The following is a 6,158-nucleotide window of genomic DNA, read 5'->3' as shown; positions in this document are numbered from 1 at the left end:
TTATATGCAATTTCTCACAGATAATAGCTATGACAACATATACCACTGCCTTTGACATACCAATCATGGGGCGCTGATTGCCCCGGTAATTTTGAAGATCTATACTATTAGGCTATCATTATGATTATGCAACTTCGTTGGGTTTCGGTGGATTGGTGCAGTTGCCCCTCTGAGAATCTCACTTTTTTTTTTACTCCAGAAAATAGCATACACACCTCAGGGTTTAATTTGTATAGTGTTTCATTTGTTTATTAAAAAATAGTGCCCCCCCCCCCCCCCCGCTCCCCCCCCCCCCGGATTTTGATCAGGGTACGGCCATGCAATTCTTACTTGCAAAACAATTTTTATACAAACAAAAAGGGCACTTGAACATTTTGAGGGCACTTGAAGAATTTAGGGGAAGGACGCGTCCCCCTGGTCCCACCCTCTGGATCCGCCTCTGCTGCGATCAAAGCACCCCAGGCACGCGCTCTACCTACTAAGACGTGCACTTATCCCGCGTCTATGACTTTTAATATGCTTGTCCTGGAACAGTGGTTAGAACGGGAAATAACCTAACTCCTACTGAGACGTGCACCGATCCCGCGTCTATGACTTTTAATATGCCTGTTCAGGAACAGTGGTTAGAACGGGAAATAACCTAATTCCTACTGAGACGTGCACAGATCCCGCGTCTATGACTTTTAATATGCTTGTCCTGGAACAGTGGTTAGAACGGGAAATAACCTAACTCCTACTGAGACGTGCACAGATCCCGCGTCTATGACTTTTAATATGTCTGTCCTGGAACAGTGGTTAGAACGAGAAATAACCTAAATCCTACTGAGACGTGCACAGATCCCGCGTCTATGACTTTTGATATGCCTGTCCTGGAACAGTGGTTAGAACGGGAAATAACCTAACTGATGTACTGCTGAGAATTGTTTTATTGCGTAGACCCATTCTACCATTGTGCTTTTTTTTTTTCCTGTTACAAACAGTGCCCCCACGACTGGCATATCAATAGCCGTGGTATGTACTGTCCGGACCTATCTGTAGGAGGGTGTATATATGTAGTAGTGTTGGTATAAAATGCTCTGGCATCATAAATGTCCCCACCTATGCTTTAAAAATAAAGAATGATACAGGTAAAAATTAAGTTGATGAAATTGCGTTTTGTTATATATAGGAGATGAATCTGCGAGCTGTCACCCACCCTGATTGTTTTGGTTTTCTTGCATGGAACTTTTAGATTTTTTTTTAAAGCTGCAATCTCGCCTCACATTAATTATCATAATTTCATTTAAACATAAAAACACACCTGCAATTTTAATGAATAGTGTGTGACAATAACACAGTTGTAATAGTTAGATAATAGAAACATATCTTTATAGTGCGTACCACGGGAACGCATTTTTTCATAATATGGAATTTACTATAAGTTATTTTTATTTCCAAAACACTTTTATTTTTATTTTTACGTCAAACCAAACTGAAATTATTTACCCAAAAGCCCAAACCCAAACATTTTTATAGGAAAATGGGACGGACTGTATGTAATATTCCGACCAGAACAGTCTCCTTCCCCACGTGCTATATTATGTGTGGGTTTTTTCCCCATGGTTTTCCGGGGACGCATGACCCGACCCCTCCCCTAAAAACACCACTAGCCAGTCTAGACGTCCTCTACACAATTTCCTGCAAACGCGCCTATTTGACTAAATATTTCGTTTGCTGCAAATTAATTAAGCCTATATACATTGCATTATAAAGTGTAAATGTTGCTGTAATAACAGCTAAATATATAATCTAACCTAAAAACATCTAACGGTACTTATTTTATTTACATCAACATATTTGTATAAACATATGTATGTTAGTCTTGCATGCCGATTATTTAAGGTAGGTTAAAATGCCCAACATGTTAAAATGAAGACATTGTTGTATACATAAGTGTAAGTGGCAGGCAAAACAAAAAACATATTTTATAAAAATACTCCCCCCCCCCCAACAATTTTACCTCCCCTCAAAGAAAGCCTCAGTAACAACAACAAATTTGCCTCCAAATAAACAATAGCCTACAAAACAAGCCCCCCCCCCACACACACACCAGCACACACGCACAACCAACATAACCCAGACGAACACGCACATTTAAAAAAAAGAAGTTTTATCTATGTACATATACCAGTGGCGAAGCAAGGTAACAAAGGGGGGGGGGGGCGCACACACACACACACACACACACGCACACACACACACAAGAAAGGTAATATACAGTGTCGTAACAGTGGCAAACATTAATCACATCTGTATTATTTTAAGGGGCTTTCTTTTTTTGACTACGGCGTGTGAAAACATATTTACGAAACACCACGTGCGAAGACAGACTGGCCCGGACTAGCCTTGATGCATATTCACCGATCTATGAAAATTGACATTTCTCAAATCATTAGCATTTTCCTACGTCGCAGACAATTTTAAGAATCCATCCTGGAAACCATGTGAGCAAAACGTTGTTTATCATGGTGGCTTTTCGACTGGATAAATATTATTTGCTGGTGATTTGCGCATCGTATATATACGTGTAAAATTGTGTCCATTACACATTGCCTGACAATGACACTAGACTGCGTGATGTGTATTTACGTTGATTGCTCTCTAATACTGATAGTTGGTGTATATATGTATACTCTTCCAAAAAAAAGTAGGGGAACTCTAATAAGAATTTACAATTGCAAAAATTGTCAGATATATTAGCTGTGGGGAATGGTTATATGATAATAGTGAATTAATTGGGCAAACATTACAACCGGTAGTTCAGTATTACAGTATGTTTTATGACCACCAAAGATCTTGAAGGACGATTGGGATCAAAAGTGAAATTGTAAAGTTTTTTTTATCAGTAAATCGCAAATTCAAACAATAAAAATGACTAAAAATAAAACAATAACTGTATGATCGACAGAATGAAAAAGATTGACAGAAATAATGTTCCACAGTGATTAATGGACCTTCCTGGAAATGGTCAAAATCGAGAATGACACCCCACGCACGTGTACGGGGAAACTGCGTGATGCATGTGCAAACTATGGAATGTGTTTCGGTGTGTTGATAAACATACCTGAACGTTCCTTACTAGGATGTCTGTGGTCAAAACGTATGTTCGGTCTAATAGTCGATATTAACATTAATATTTCAGGTTCCCCTACTTTAAAAAAAAAAAAAAAAAAAAAAAAAAAAAAAAAATATATATATATATATATATATATATATATATATATATATATAAACACACACACACACACACACACACACACACACACACACACACACACATACACATATATATATATATATATATATATATATATATATATATATATATATATATATATATATATATATATTGAACAGTATTGAAAACGCACCACCAAGAAATGTTTGGATTCCGAAAAGAATACCTGAGCAATAAATGTTTTTGTTGTGAACAGCAATAGATGGATGATTGATAATGACAAAAAAAGAAGAAATAAAAAAGGGTGCACAATCATTGATTAGGTTTATTCATCTACGTATGAAAGACACGTGGGGTCACAATGAAAAGTCAATAGCGTGTATGACTACCATCTGCAGCAACACAAGCCATGCAACGTCTTCTCATCGACCCGATAAGTCTACGAATAGTGTTCTGGGGGGTAGTATTCCACTCCTGCTGTAGTGCGTTTTCTAGTTCTCTAAGGTTATTCATTTGTGGACGACGTGAGATGCGTTGACCACGGTAATCCCCAAAACTCTATTGGCGATAAATCAGGGGACAGTGCTGGCCATTCTAGCAAAGGGACATTATTGTTTGCTAGATACACGTGCTGTGTGCGCTCGGGCATTGTCTTGCTGAAATGTGTGCATATCCCGATGCTGATGAAAGAAGGGAACGACGTGATTTTACAAGATGTTATCTGGATAGTAAATGACATTCATTCTTCTACGGCAAACATGGAGTGCTGTTCGGTGATGATATATGATCCCGCACCACACCATGACACTCCCTCCACCCCATCGATCCCTCTGGACAAGGCAGTCATTGTGATAACGTTTTCCACGCCTACGCCACACCTGCAACCGAACATCAACATTCTTTAAATGGAAACGGGATTCGTCAGATAACAATCTGATTAAAATTAGCTCTTCTGGGTCTACCAATAGAGCTAACAGCATTGCGTTGACTCCCATGTCCAGGTGACATTTCATCTATAAATAACAATTTAAATATCGACCAATTACACTTCAGTGCAGTAATAAATCTCGATTGTATACTAGTATAAACAGATTTTATGGCTATACCATCACGGATTTTATTTTTCGTCTTGAAACGAATTTTATATAAAATTTTATATTGCAATTAGTTTCCGGCATACTTCGTATTTCGTATACCCTCGGCATAATCCCGAATGTTTTCAAATTCTTTTCAAATCACTGGCATGATTTTGCAAGTAAGGTTTTGTTTGGTGGAATGAAAGGTCAACTGGACATGAGCTTCAACGGGCTGCTGTTAGATCCACATGTAATAGTGGAGCTAATTTTAATTAGATTGATCAGATAATAGCACACCATGCCAACGTTGTAGTCTCCAACGATGATACCTTCCTGCCAAACGTCGGCGTTCATTTCCATGTCGATCAGTCAGAATAAGACCAACATATGGTCGTTGAGCACGCAGCCCAGCAGAGCGAAGACGGCGACGCAGTGTCTGCGCTGATAACCCCTCGTCGACCGTGAACAGTTCGTGTAGTTCTGGCAGCTGGCAGCGTTCGATCACGAATATGGAGGCGAACAATATGGCGATTTTGTCGTGGTGTCGTAACACGCCGTTGGTCTGGACGTGGACGGTCCCTGGTGGTTCCTGTCTGCTGGTATCTCCTGTGGAGTCTAGTGATTATTAAATGGTGGCACCCAAACCGCTGTGCGATGACTCTACTCGAAATGTCGACTTGAAGCATGCCTAAGGCACGTTCACGTTCCTCAGCTGTCAACTTTACCATCGCTTGTTTAACGTTCCCCCAAAGACCACTTCATAAATGAAAGTGGCTTTTCAGAGACCATCTTTCATAGCCCCAATCAGCATGATTTGCACATTCAATTTACGTTTTTTATGCTATGCATGCAATATGTTATGTTTTGGTGGTGTGTTTCATGGAGTGTTCAGGCAATCGTTTTAGTAAGTTATTCGTCGTCATGCATGGTCTATAAGGTAGTACGGTACTTATTCATTGATATTTTTAATGCCCCATTCACATTTGTTATCATCAACTGGTGGTGCGTTTTCAATGCTGTTCAGTATATATGCTCCTGTCTGTGTGGAAGTGCATATATATATAATATCCCTTGCTTTCAGTGGAAGAATGTAGGGGTTGCCTTTAAAGACTACGAAAACTTACCAAATGTTTGACATCCAATGGCCGATGATTAATAAATCAATGTGCTTTAGTGGTGTGTTAAACAAAACAAACTTTACTATCATTCCCGGTCTGTTATTTCCAAGTTAATTTCGGAACGTGTGGTCGACAAAAATATGTCCGTCATGTTGGCGGAGGGGTTTGTTTGAAACATATTTTTATTGCATATAATATACAAAAGGATTGGGCACAAGTTTTCCAACTTACGAGGCCCTCTCCTAATTACAAATATTATAACATTATAGGCGACTAGTATTACTACACATATTTGAAACAAAGTAAATACATCAAGCAAGACAAATTAACAGTGCAAATAAAAGTAAAACCGGAAGAAAGACTACAATAAATATTCAGAACAAAGTTAATACATAGAATATCTGGCAAAATAGATTTGTAGTGTGAATAAAGTGCTAAAAAGAAGAAAATTGGGGAAATTAAAGTAGTTTATCTTTCTAATCAGACGGCGCGGTGTTGACGTGGGATAGTCGATAAGTTCCGCACATTTTGATATAATTTTATTGAGCCATAATTTATTTATCTAATCATTTATAAAACCATATTTTATTTTTTAATCTTTCTGTTTGTTTAATGTATTTTGGAACATAATGAAATATTTGGTTGTTTGTGTCGTCACTTAATGAGGTTCTACTGTTTAGTACTAACTGGAGGTTTATTGGTACAGATGTACTTAAAGAGTCTAACAGATGTTTTTTTTTTCTGCGT

General features: G+C 38.3%; 1 protein-coding gene across 4 annotated transcripts in view; it reads left to right on the top strand.

The window, feature by feature from the left end:
* Positions 1-6,158, top strand: part of LOC121380567 — a 28,700-nt gene that overhangs the window by 489 nt on the left and 22,053 nt on the right. The window lies entirely within an intron of this gene.

This window comes from Gigantopelta aegis, chromosome 9 (assembly GCF_016097555.1).
Source record: "Gigantopelta aegis isolate Gae_Host chromosome 9, Gae_host_genome, whole genome shotgun sequence".
Lineage (NCBI taxonomy): Eukaryota > Metazoa > Mollusca > Gastropoda > Neomphalida > Peltospiridae > Gigantopelta > Gigantopelta aegis.
The sequence above is the reverse complement of the archived record's forward strand: the minus strand, read 5'-3'. Positions and strand labels throughout refer to the sequence as shown.